The following is a 14,329-nucleotide window of genomic DNA, read 5'->3' on the forward strand; positions in this document are numbered from 1 at the left end:
CGGACACAGCCCTTGGCCAGGCGGCCCCTGGGATGCAACTCAGCTCAGCCCACAGCATCCGGGGAAAACACAGGCAGAGAAAGACAGGAAGACATTCCGGCCCAGCACAAAGGCCCGGCGTCAGCAGCAGGGCGGGCGGGGGGCACATTCCTCTGCTCAACAACAAAGGGGATCACGAGCACCTCCTGTTTTGGGCAGCCGGTGGTGGAGCCTTTCACCTCTTTGAGCCTCAGTTTCTCTGTACGGCAGGGATGGTTCCAGGATCTGACCCAGCCGCATTAAACCGAAAGGTGCACATGAAGGCCTGAGCATGTGCGGAGGGTCAGGGCGCCCACCCATGCCAGCAGCTGCTGATTGAAATGCAGATTTCCTGGGCCTACCGCCATACCCAGAAATCGGGGCCAGAGCCAGGGAATCTGCATTTATGGGTTCTGTAGCTAGGCCGGAAGCATGGCGAACTTGGCAAAATAATGCTCTGAAACAAGAGTCAGCACACTCGTGTGCCCTGAAAATCCAAAGAGTTGGTGTTTTCCGCTTTGTCGGGCATTCTGCTGTTGCAGGGAGAAAGCAGCCACAGTCTGTCATCGAACGGGCCAGGCTGCCTTCCAATAAAACTTTATTTATGAAGACTGAATGTCAAATTTCGTATCATTTTCACATATCATGAAATATTTTTCTATTTCAATTTCTGAACCATTCACCATACCAAAATCATGGATCATAGGAAAATAAGCAGTGTGCTGGCCTCTTTGCCAAGCCCCACATCAGAACAGAGCGGCTGCTTACAAACATAATGAGCTACCTAGGTAATTGCCAACTTTCTAGTGGCTGCATTTAAAAACGAAAAACAGAAAACCAGATAAAATTGTCCTTAATGATATATTTTATGTATCCTATAGTATATGATATACTGTGCTTTTCACATATCATGGATATAGAAGTATTGAGATTTTTTCCCTTTTTTGGGTTTTTTTTTACACCAAGTCTCGTGCGTACGCTATACCTACAACACATCTCAACCTGGGCTCACACATTCCAAGCACTTCATAGCCACGTGAGCTAGTGGCCCCAGGCTGGATCGCTCAGCTCTAATTGTGTGGTTTCTGTCGGCTGTCAAACGAGACTAGGGGGTTCTGACCAGCCTCCCATTTCATAGAACAGACAAATTGAAGCCCAACGAGGAAAAGTGGCTTCTCTGAGATCACATGGCAAGTCCATTTGCACGAAGTGTGTGCTGTGCTCTTTCAGAGGTCAGGGGCAGGGACAAAGAAAACCAACCTGAAATGCACCTGCTAGGGGCCAGGGGCTGGGGGAGCTCCCAGCAATTCCAGGAGGGCGTATGCCAATGGGTCACATGTTACAGACAGGGGGCTGGGGCTCAGAGAGGTGAGCTTACTCACCAGAAATCATTCAGCTGGTTAAGTAAGTGGTGGGGTGCGGCTGGCACCAGGGAGGGCCTGTTGCATACTCAAACCCACCACGCTCCTTTGCCTGCTTGGGAAAGGTGGGACATGGCAGCTACAACAAGCATTAATTAAGCAACTACTACATTCCAGACATGGTGCACTGTGGTTATCCACGAGAAGTGTAGGAAGCCCAGCCCATGCCACGGGAACCCTTTGTGCTCCTTCTGGTTGCTTCCACTTACACCCCCGTGGTGCCTCCCCTTCCTGCCAGGAAGGTCCTGGCTCCCTTGAGCTCACTCCATGCCCTTCCACCAATCCCCCATGAGCTCAATATCCACGCTGAAAATGCCCCAGCACCACTGCTCAGTGCTTCAGCTTCCTCTGCTGCAGGGACATGATCCCCCATCCTGCAGGTGTCTAGAGAACAGCGTGGAGGGCGAGTTTAATGGGGAGTGTTCACTAGACCAGGCTATGGCACCCAGGGACCCAGTCACACACCGATCTGGGTGCTGCCGTGAGGACCTTCTTTTGATGAGGTTAGCATCTCCAGTCCGAGAGGTCACCCTCCACAATGTGGGTGGGTTTCATCCAATCTGTTGTAAGGTCATAAGAGTAAAACCAGGTTTCTTTCTAGAGACATGGAAATTCTGACTCAAGCCTATAGGTCTTGCCTGAGCTCCAGCCTGCCCTGCAGATTCCAGATTTTCAGCTCCACTACTGGTTCCCTAAAATAAATCCCTTGTTGGTTCGGTTTCTCTGGAGATCCCCGGCTCATACAATAACCCCCCACTGCTTTCGACTAACCATAACCTTTAAGAGCTGCCTTCGCTGTCAGGGAGCCTGGTGGACCTGCTACTTTGCCCAGACCCTCTCCTCTCCCATTGCCCCTGTCTGCATCTTTCCTTGATCACCTCCCCAAACTCCATTAACCTGCTCTAGGTTTCTGCATACCACACAGCCTCACTGAATATCCTCGATCTCAACTTACGTGTTTTGTTTAGTATCTGTTTCTCCCATTAGATGGTGAAGTCCCATCTGGGTGGGGGTGTGGTTTCATTCACAGCCTAGAGTAGAGCTGGTCCATAGTAGACACTCCACAAAAATCATTTAAAACGTATTAGCGCATGGAAACCTCACATTTGCCTCATGAGGTGGGCACTATTATGAATCCCCATTTTATAGATCAGGAAACTGAGGCCCAGAGGCAAGAGAGCCAATCGTCCGAATCTGCAGAGCGAGGAGGTGGCAGTGCAGGCTCACCGTGCTGTCCGCCTGCCATACCTGCTGTGGGTGGTGGAAAGCAGTTGCCCACCCCAGCCCAGAGGAAGCAGCCGGTCACACCAAAGTGCGGCTGAGGTGATGGTCAAGGGCTGTGGCTTACGGCTGTGTGACCTTGGCCAAGTACTTGCTTTGTTAAGCCTCAGCTTTCTCATCTGAACAATGATGATCATGGTACCTAAGTCACCAATGTCTAACTTTACTCAGTCTGCTGAAACCAGCTGGCTTCCTCAAAGCCACATCCCAGATACCCCTCTCCTAAGACTCTTTTCTATTCCTTTTCCAGTCCTGGCCCCCTTGGGGTCACAAACAGCCTCACTCTGGGCCCTACTTAATACCCCATCTGCCTCTAGCTAAAAGACCACAGCGGGTAATGATTGCTGTATCCCTGGTCATCTTGCCATCACCTGTCGCCTTGTGGAGGTCAAGGCCCGGAGGCCCCTCAGCACCTCCATTGTGTGAATCCACCCTCCTCGGAGGCATGCCCTCCTTACTGAGGGCCTTACTGAGCACAGATGTGGATCTGGTCTCTGGCTCTGTGATCATGCACAGAGCTTCAGTCATGCCCCAGAGCTTCAGCTGGGCCATCTGTAAAGTGTGCGCAACACTGTGAGAACTGGAAACAGACATAAAACCTGGACCGAGCCTTGGGCCCAAACACTGGTACTTCTTTTTTAAGCCCTGGAACCAGACAGACCTGGGTTTGAACCCCAGCTCTGCCTTCTACTAGCTAGTATGGCCTTGGGTGGATAACAAGATCTCTCTGAGCTTGTTTTTGCCTCTGTTGTAGGTGGGTGAAAATGCTGCTTCTCTTCTTAGGTGTCAGGAGGATAATGTGAGATCGTGTCTGTGGCACCAAATACTTCAGTGCTCTCTCTGGGCACATGTCTGGACTACATTTCCCAGCCTCCCTTGCAGTTAGGGTTCTGTGATGGAGTTCTGGCCATTGGAAGGTAGACTCGATCTCAGAAATTCCTCTATAGTCCTCCATCTGCTTTCTCCCCTCACCTGTCAGCTAGATGCAAAAATCTAGGGGTTTGGATATGCAGGAGGCATGATTCTGAGTGATTCCCTGGACCAGCTGCGCCAACATCTCCCAGGAACTTGTTAGAGGTAAAAACTTGGGGGACCCACTGTAGGCCTACTGAATCAGAGACTGTGGGGTACAGAAGTCTGTGTTTTTAAAACCCCTGCAGGGGATTGTGATGCACACTCTTACTATAGAATCGCTAGTCTGGGAGATGGCAAAGACACAAGTGAGAGGGAACCTGGGTCCCTCAGGAAGCAGAGCACGCCCCTGCTGACCTGCCCGCAAGTCCCCGAGCTTGGGGGCTGCTTGTTACAGCAGCTGGCCTGCCCCGATGAATAGGATTTGTTCTAGTAACTGGCTTAGACCAGGTACGGCAAAGTGGGGGCCCGTTATTACAGCGGTTATCACACTCTTCTGTCCTGCCTCGAGGGTTCTGTGTGGGGGTTCCAGGGGGACGCTGAAAGGCTAGGCCTCCACGGCCAGGGTTGAGTGAGGAGCCGTATGCCAGAGTCCCTGCAAGTTGCAAGTGAGACTCTGCCATTGGAAATGAACTTCTGCCCGTGTCGCAGAGGCTGGGGGGTGGGTAGTGGAGGGCTGGTGCCCACAGTGACCTCCCCAGGCCTGGTGGCAGGAAGCCGGAGACAGGCATCAGCCCGGCATCCTCCAATTAGCCGCCATCCCTGACCCCATCAGGGCGGGAGGAAGTGCTGGCGCTTTCCGGCACTCGGGCCCACCTGCCTGGAGGGCCGGCAGGCTCAGCAGCTGGGGTGGTGGCACCTGAAGGTCCCGGCCTAACAGGGCCCCACTTATTCCTGGGATCTGCAAAGGGTTAGTGGGTGGGGGGCCGGGCGGCAGGGAGGAAGTGTCAGGGAGTAATCACATGGGGTCAGGCTGACCTCTCGGCCCAGCCTCGGGGGCAGATGTGCCATGTGGGGCCAGGCCAGACCTTGTTTTCTTGGAGTCCTGGGGAAGGAAGTGCTCTGGCAGTTGGAAATGGTCCACTTCCCAGAAGCTCCGGCTGATCTGTCTGTGCCCTAAAGGGAAGATGCAGGCTCCCCGGAGCTGCCTCTCTTTGGGCAGGGGTGGGGGGTGGAGGGCACGTTAGCAAGCCTCTGCCATCCACAGCCTTGCTCCTGGACATCTAGGAGGGTCTGTGTGCTTCTCCCCTCGGTCGAGCAACATACAACCCATTTGCTGACGGTGCGTTGGTGCCCGGATGAGGCTAAGCCCTCAGGACGTCTCTCTCCCATTTTACAGAGGAGCGGATGGGTGCACAGTGAGGAAGGGCCGCCTCCTGGGTTCCCACCTGTCCAGAGGAAATGGTGAGGCTGACGTTTGAGCAGGGAGGCAGACTCTAAGGGCCCCACTCTTTCTGTTTTAATTGTGGTAAAACAGCCAAAACATAAAGATGGCTATTTTGACCCTTTTAAAGCACACAGTTCAGTGGCAATAAGTAGATTCACGTAACTGTAGCCATCACCACCAGCCGTTTCCAGAACTTTCCCATCTTCCCAACTGAAGATATCCCCATTTTCCCAGCCCCTGGCACCCACCCTTCTACTTTTCTGTCTCTGTGACTCTGACTCCTTTAGGAACCTCGTACAGATGAAGTCATACAGTGTTTGTCCTTTTGTGACTGGCTTCCTTCATTCGGCGTCATGTTCTCAAGGTTCATCCCTGTTGTCGTGTGCAGCGGGGTTTCCTTCCTTTATAAGGCTGACTTTCATATATATACCACATTCTGTTTACCCATCCATCTGCTGATGAACATTTCTGGGGCTTCTTCTACCTTTGGGCTGTTGTAAATGGAGCTGTTCAGGACTTGGCGGTACAAATATCTCTCTGAGTTCCTGCTTTCAGTTCTTTGGGGCATAGACCTAGGAGTGGAAATGTGGGGTCATATGGTTAAAATTTTAAATTCGATGTTTAATTTTTACTGATCTTACTTATTATTATTTTCCTAAGACTTTAGTTTTAAATCATTTCCACACCCATTGTGAGGCTTGAACTCACAGCCCTGAGATCAAGAGTTGCACGCCCTACCGACTAAGCCAGGCAGACACCCCTATATTCTGTTTAATGTCTTTGAGAAACTGTCACCTCCTTTTATGGGGAAGGAAACAGGCCCAAGGACAGGAAGATTGCCCAAGTTCAGGGAAGGAAGGTCAGCCAAGCTGGGATCGGAATCTTGGTCTTCTCACTCCCTCCCCATGAGATATCTTGAGCTGAGGGTGCAGAGAGTTTTAGGATGATAGGCCATTTGGAGGGGGGCCAGAGGGGCCAGCTATGGGACAATCTGGCAGAAGAGCATCCCAGGCAGGGGGAAGGGAGGGTCTGCACGGAGTCCCAGGGCACTGGTAAGCCTGCCCTGCATGAAAGACAGAAAGGGGTCTCTTTCCCCATCCTGTGCTCTAGGATGATGCCAGTGAGGGGTGGCAGGACCTCTTGGGATGAGGAGCCATAGCCTATGACCCAGCAATTACACTTAGAGGTATTTATCCAAAGGATAAAAACATAGTGCTTCAAAGGGTACCTGTACCCCAATATTTATAGCAGCAATGTCCACAGTGGGCCTGGAAAGATGTAAGGAGATATAGGATAGGTACGCAGTGGAATGCCATCAAAAAGAATGCAGTCTTGCCATTTGCAAGGACATGAATGGAACTAGGGGGTATTCTGCTAGACAAAATAAGTCAGAGAAAGAATACCGTACGATCTTACCCCTATGTGGAATTTAAGGAACAAAACAGGAACATGGGGGAAGGGAAGGAAAAATAAAATGAGATGAAATCAGAGGGAGCCAAACCGTAAGAGACTCTTAACTCTAGGAAACAAACTGAAGGTGGCCGGAGGGGAGGCGGGTCGGGGGGGGATGGGTAAGCGGGTGTTGGGTATGAAGGAGCCCCTTGATGGAATGAGCCTGGGTGCTGCATGCAGGTGACATATCACTAAATTCTACCCCCAAAACTAATAATACACTCCATGGTAACCTAATTGAATTCAAATTAAAAAAAATTTTTTTAAGATTATTTTAAGCTGAAAGATGTTCTGAGTGGACTGATACTTTGAAGTCACTCTGGCCAGGGGAGGAAGAATGCACGGGAACAACGCAGGCTTCGTTGGGGGTTTGGTGCCCACCTCTAGGGGGGAAGTAGTGGGGGGGGGAGTCAGGAGGCTGCTGCCAGCACCCAGGGGAGAGGGTGCTGGTCTCCTCTGGGAAGAGCGAAGCGAGATGCAGCAAAATAGGCCGAGGGAGGGTCCTTAGGAATCACACTCTTCAGAACGGGTGACGGATCGATCCAACAGGGGCAGGGGAGGAAAAACAAGGAATCCGAGTAGCCCTGCTTGTGTATTCATCCAAGAAACAATCACTGAGCCCTGCCTTTCCTAGGACTCTGGGATAATGAGACAGAAAGCGCGTCGCTTTTCAGCACTGTACAGTCTGACACGGAAATTCACTAAAGAGGGCAAAGCAGAAGGTGAAAGTTGTAGTCAGTGAGGTTTACCAAAATGTCCTGAAAACTAGTGATGAAAAAACAAAACAAACAAACAAACAAAAAAGCCAAAAAAACCCGAAAACCTGTTTTTGTGCATTTTGTTCAGGTGGCTGGCATTGAACCCGGGATTTGACCCGTGCTTGCTGTGTGACCTCAGATGAGTCACTGCGCTTCTCTGAGCCTGTTTCCTTGTTTGTCATTGAGGGCAATAATGCCTTCTTCTCGGAAGTGTTGTGGGAAGTGAGTAAAACACATGCGCCAGGATGCCTCCAAGGGTAGAACATGTGTCTAGGTCATTTAAAATCATTCATATATACATATATATGTATATATATGTTGTCCATTTTATCAATATATGTATATGGTAACAACAGTTTATACATATATATGTCTATACTAATGTATTTCTTAATACATTTTTTAAAAACGAGCATTGGGATTTCCTAGAAGCTCTGAGTTAATGTGGGGGTAAGGGGAAAAGCTGACCTGCTTCGTGCTCCTGGTAGGGTCTGGCCACCTGGGTTTAGGAAGCACCCAGACTGCCGATGCTGTGTTCAGCAGGCCTGGGTATGCAGTGGGTGCTGCAGAAATGCTGACTGATGGCTGCCTTTGGAGGAAGGGCTAGCAGAGGAACTCTGGCTGCTTTTCCACCGTCTCTGTCCCCTCCTCTTCCCTCCCCTCCCCTCCATTTAGCCTTTACAAGTTTATGAAGACGGTTCTGGCCCCATCAGGGCTCTGGGCAGGTCCCCGAAGAAGATTAAACGAGATGAATATTTCATGGCCCTGACTGACAGCTGCCGAGGACCTGTTGTGGGTCTGGCGCCCACATCTAGTTAAGGCAGGGGGGGCAGGCGGAGGGGAGCGGAGGGGAGCGGAGGGGGGCCCGTAGACTGCGCATTGATCCGCTGGGCCCAATCCGCGCTGATGAAACGCTCTGCCTCCAGCTCCCAGCCAACGGCAGCAAGTAATGGGCTTTAAGAGGCCCGGGGACCAGGGGCAGCCTGGCCACCCTGCCCCCTCGGGGCCCGCAGAGGCTCCACTAGGCCCCCGAAGACCCATTTCCCCGTCTCCAGCTGTGGCCCCCTCTGTCCCCACGGTGCCAGCGCCGTCATCCTAACGAGCTAAGACTCCGCGTTTCTGACGCCTCCGGCTCAGCTCATCACCCCATTAGTTGCTGACGCCAGTCTCCCTTCTCCAGGGGACGCGGATGACAGGGTGGCCAGGCGCCTGCCATCCTGGAGACTCCGCAGAGTGGGTGCAGAGCCCAGGTAGCCTCGGAGTGAGCCCTGGGAGCTGACTCTGACACGGTGGGGTCGTCTGTTCCATCTGCTCCTCTGATAGCTGGGCCAGGAAACAGGTCCGCTCAGGGAGGCTGAAATGGGGATTTATTGCCCTTCTCACCCCAGTGGTTTCTAGATCCTGAGCTATCCAGGCTACTTACCCTACTTTCCTTCCACAGAAATGCCTTCTAGTATCTCACTCTGGCAGGGAGAAAAAGCAGGTGCTTGGCACACCAGGCTTAACCATGAATTGCAACTCATCTTTATTGCCTTCCACTTCTGGAGGACACAGATCCAAAATGGGTCTCATCGGACTGAAATCAAGATATGGGACAGGCAGTGTCCCTTCTGGAGGCTCAAGGGAGAGACTCCCGTTTCCTTGTGCCTTTTCCAGCATCTGGAGGCTGCCTGCAGTCCTCGGCTGATGGCTCGTAGCCTGTGGCTCTGTCCTCGAGGCTGGCAGCGCGGCATCTTCAAATCTTGGTGACTCTCCTTCTAATGTCATACCTCCAGAGCATCAGAGGGAGAGGGAGAAGCAGACTGAGCAGGGAATTGATGTGGGGCTCGATCCCAGGATCCTCAGATCACGACCTGAGCCGAAGGCAGATGCTTAACTGACCGAGCCACCCAGGTGTCCCCTTCTCTAACTTTTTTAAAGGACCCATGGGATCACAAGCGTGATAATTCAGGACCGTCTCCCCCCGCCCCATCTCAAAGCCCTTAATCATATCTGCAAAAGCCCCTTGCTATGTAACAGGGATCAGGAGGCAGGCGTTTTTTGGGTGGTCACAATTGTGTCTATTTCCCATGGCCTTGGATACACCCGAGCTCTGTCACTCACCAGCTCTGTGACTTGGAGCAAGAACTTCGTCTGTGTGAGGTTCATTCAGCTTCCTCTACCAATGCGGGGCTGTGTGAGGGGACTTCCTTGGGCCCTGGCAGCTGAAACAATCCCTGGGAAGGGGCCCGGCATTTGTGAGTGGTCGGCGTTGGTAACGCAAGCTGATCAAGGCCGCCGTTCTCTGCCCAGGGTTGGAGGTACTGGTCTACGGTCTGATTAAGTGAGCTTTCTAGTTTTTAAATTTTAGCCATGCATGCTCTGGTCCATAACGGTCTTGTCGGTAATGGTCCGCAGATGTCATGGGCATTGCTCAGTAGGAAGGGCAGCTAGGGGACCTGGGAGCCTGGCACTGCCCCCAGGCCCACCCCAGTGACATCCCCAAAGCCCTTGATGTCACCCAGGTTGAAAGTGCAGGTCCAGAAAGGAGGCTCAGCTTTCTTGGACATAACACAATCCATCCTCGTCAAGTGCTAGGCGGGGCCTAAGAGCGGAAAGTCTGGACATGGACGCTGCTGGTGCCTTTTCCAGGATTTTACCCTCGGATCTAATCCCAACACTGCCCTTTATGAGTTTTCCTCCAGCCTGGAATGAAGAGACGGGCTGTGGATGGTCTAGGCTGAGCACAGCGAACAGTGAACCTGTGTTTTTCCGCTCAGATTCCAGCTGGGCTTGTTTTAATGTCCCTGCCTCCTCAGAACCCCAGCTTCACTGCGACGGCAGTCATGGTTGCCAAACCTCACATCCATGAACTGGGGCAAAGGGCAGATGGAGGGTGAGAGGGCATAGGGTTTTCTCCCATTCAGTCCTGGAGAAGGGATATGAATGAAAATGGGCATCATGGTACTCTCCAATCCCCACCTCAGAGACTCCAGGGCGGGTCAGGGGAAATGTCCTTGGACAGCTGAGAGCCTGGCTGCCGGTGTGCAAATCTCTGCTCTGGATTCCCTTGGCTGTGTGTCGTTGGGAGAATAGCCTCACCTCTCTGAGCTTGAGTTTTCTGGTTGCAGTGAGTCATGAAGGGTCCCTGAGAGAATGAATGCAAGGGTATGTTCAGGGTCTGCTCTCCGTGGTATACGTTCAGTAATTCTAAGCAATTACATTTTATTACACTCACCAGCAATTAATTTTATTATTAGCCATGGAGCCGAGAGAGCATGAAAAGGAAAAACGACCCTCACCTGTGCTCGGTGCTAAAGCAATACCAGGCTTTCTTTTCACTGCTGCCTTCTGTGTAGGGAATAAACATCCCAGACTGCGCAGAGGGGCGAGAACTCCCATCTTTTGCGTCTCTGACTCTCCCAGAATCTCCTGCTATTTTCCAGTTGGGAACCATCTTAAGGAGGCACAAAAGGAGAAGCAGGGGGAGCCAGTGACAGTTCTTGTGTGCCTGTCCTCTAGCCCTAAGCTTTAGCCCACGCCCAGGTGACTGTTGACAACAGCAGGTAACTCCCAGGCATTCAAAATAGTGAAGAAGGAAAAGAGGAAAATAAAGAATGAGGAGCTTGTAAGTTACCGGGATAACATCACCTATTTAAGGTTAATTAGTGTTCTTAACAACCAACTGCTGTGTCATTAACTTACAATAGCAGTCTTGAGGGCCAGCCAGCATGCTCCTACAGACTAGCTTGGACAGCCAGTCCGGGCTGGGTGTGCAAAGAGACTCAGATTGCAGACTGATTGGGAACTGGCATTGCTTCCACGGGGTGCAGGGAGCTGGGGGCTGCTAGAGAGGAGACCTGAGGAGTAAGGCATCTCTCCAAGTGGATATTTATAGCTGGGCTCTCCGAATAAATAATCCACCAAAGGGGCAGGAGGGGTGAGGCTGTTGGAAGTTGGCCAAGCCTGGATACTGGATCTTGCCAACGTGACACCTCAGGGACTTGGTTCACCCTGGGATCTGGGGTGCCCAGTGTTGGGGAAGGTGTGAGAAGCCTGCTCTGGGGTATGATGTGGTGGCAATTTCATTTCTCTGCTTTATGCTTAAAAATGTGGATCTTGGATCAATTGCCTACTGTCTGCCGACTTCATCCTCCTTAATGTTAAAATGGCACAATGGTCCAATAGATGGTAGGCATCATAAATGTAGTTTCCATGTCTTTGGATTCAGCAGCTCTGGTGGCCGGCCTCCAGGAGGCTCCGTATAGGACGCCATCTTTGGTAGTTCTGCCCTTTGTGTAGTTCATTATACAGAGTAGGGCTGACCTGGATCACTGACAGGATATTGTGGAAATGATGTTTCTGGCTACAGAGCCTGGGTCATGGAAAACACTGGCTTCTACCTTATCCTCTCTTGGCTCACCTGGTTTGGGGGAGTCAGCTGTCGTATTGTAAGGGCACTGAAGCAGGCCCGGGGACCTGTGGCCTTGCACTATCAGGTGGGATCAACTTGTCAACCATGGGAGTGGTGACACTATAAGCCAATCCTCCAACTCCAGTCAAACCATCTGATGACTGTAGACCCCACTGACATCTTGACTGGGACCTCCAAAAGATCCTGAACCCAAACCACCAGTGGAGCCACTCCTGGGTGCCTTGTCCACAGACATTATATAAGGTATTGTTGTAGTAAGCCACTAAGTCTTGGGGTTATCTGTTCTGCACCCCCAGATAATTCATTCACTGACGTGTTATCAGCTCTTAACCCAGTGTTGGCCATATGGGGGACATCTAATAAGTAGCTGTTCTTGACTATGATATTACTTCATAAGGTTGCTTTGCTGGCTACATGCTGTAACCCATGGAAGTCCTTAACATAATGTCTTGTACGGAGAAAGAGTCCAATAAATAACTACCATTGGCATCACCATCATCTTCATCATTACCAATATTATTAGTCTATGTTAGTTTCCGGATAGAAGTGGGTAGGGTCCTTTGGAATGGGATTCCCAAAGAGCAGTGTCTGAGGAGGAAAAATGAAGGGAGAAGCAGCAAATCAGGAAAGGGTAGATGAACTAAAAGGAAGTTGATAAAGAAGAGAGGAAACTCTACGTGGCCTTTGGAGTGGGGATCCTGGATCCACATGCTGGCACTACCCTAGCAGCTATGAGTCAGTGAGCAAGTCCCATTGCTTCTAGACTTGGGTTTCATCACTGTTGAATGGAGTTGCTCTTCCCCACCACCTTCCTGGGGTAGTGTCGTAGAAAGAAGAGCTGGGGGAGTCAGATCCTCTTCTGACTTTACCCTTACTTGGTTGAGGTTGCCCTTCAACCCTACTTAGCACATGGTGAAATAAAGGACTTGGATTACATAACAAGGGGATTCCTTCCATCTCTGGTGTCCAACAGCGGACTGTTTTTTTTGCACATCGCATTCCTGTGGGGACCGGATAAGGAGAATCTGCTTCGGAAAAGGGTCATCAGAGAGGAAATAGGCAGAGGGAAGTCTCAACACAATGTCGGGGTTCCCCCTCAGGGTCTAAAGTCCCCACAAGTGCTCTAAGGTGCCTACATAGAAAGCCAGGCAAGGGGACATATTCCCCCAGAAGCATTCTGTTGGCCATGCTTGTTGCATATGGCCAGATTCAGTTCCAGTTCTAAATTCCCATGCTTCACTGGTCATTAAAGATCTAGCTTATCATTTCTGCCACGAAAGAATTTTATAAAGATTTTCTCTTCTCTCCACTTCTCTCTGGCTTCTTCATCCCTTGCTCATGTTGCCAGCTACACATCTAGAAGTCACCAACTTGAGCATTGGCTGTTGAACATCTCTTCTGTTCTGGACTCTGGGAATTTAATGGTGACCAGGAAGGGCACAAGCAGTGGTCTCATGAAGCCTGAAGCTTTGTAGGAAATTGTTTTGGGGTATTATGAGTGTTGAAAATGGTGATATCATGGGAACAATCATCAGGGGATCTGAAGGTTGAGAATCAGGGAAAGTCTTCCAGGGGAGAGGTGTTGACGATCCGGGCTCTGGCATTTGGAGGAGAGTCTATGTGCCAAAGGCAACTTTCTCCGGGGAGTCACTCCAACAGTGACTGGTGGTGCAGGACAAGAGGGCACTATGGCAGATCTTCAATGACCTTGGGGGAAGTGTCTCAGGTCCCCCCCAAATTCATGGTCACAGAATCAGCTGATGGCTCAGTGAGAGTCTGGACTAGTTCAGATGCTGAAGATATTAATCCCCTCAAACTGGGTTCGCCACCAAAGGGGATTTATTGACACGTGTATCTGGGAGTCTAGAAGTGGGGCTGACTTTAGAAGCAGTAAGTCTTCATGATGGTGCACGTTCTTTCTCTCCCTTTCTCTCCCTGTATCCAGGTTTGCCTTTTTCTGTGTTTGCCTCAGTCTGTCCATCAGAAGAGGGGCATTCTTCCAGTCCATGGACCTTGTAGTCAAGAAAACAAGAGAGTGGCTACAGGTACTACTAGGCCTACTTGGCTACCTTCTGGCCTACTTGGCCACAGTGCACACAGAATCCCGGGGAAGGCCAGGGTCATCATCTAATCACAGGCCAAAGGTGGCACCGCTGTGAAAACCACTTGGAGTGAGTGAGTGAGGAGGAGCCCAAAAGAAAAGGGGGCACAGGGGAAACCGCCATGTTTAATACTCGCTCTCCTTGATGTACTTGGCCGAGGAAGATGAGTTCTTTGACTCTTTCCGCAATATCGTAAATCCTTGTGATCTGGCTCTGTTAAAATGTCATTGTCATGTTTGAAGTGTGTGTGTGTGTGTGTGTGTGTGTGTGAGAGAGAGAGAGAGAAAGAGAGAGAGAGAGAGAGAGAGAGAGATTTCTGCTAAAGACAGATGTTCTAAAGACAGAAATTATTTTCTTTTTTTAAAATTAGGGTATAATCGACATAAACATGGTATTAGTTTCGGGCATACACATACTGATTCAATATTTGTATGGATTGCAAAATGGGCCCCACAATAAACTGAGTTGACACCTATCACCATGCTTAGTTACAAGGTTTTCTCTTGCATAAAATTCTTGAGCTGGGTGATGGTTTTGTGGGTACTTCTCTAACTGTAATGTGCATACCCCCTATCGAGGCACCC

Source organism: Mustela erminea, chromosome 13 (assembly GCF_009829155.1).
Source record: "Mustela erminea isolate mMusErm1 chromosome 13, mMusErm1.Pri, whole genome shotgun sequence".
In the NCBI taxonomy this organism is placed as follows: domain Eukaryota; kingdom Metazoa; phylum Chordata; class Mammalia; order Carnivora; family Mustelidae; genus Mustela; species Mustela erminea.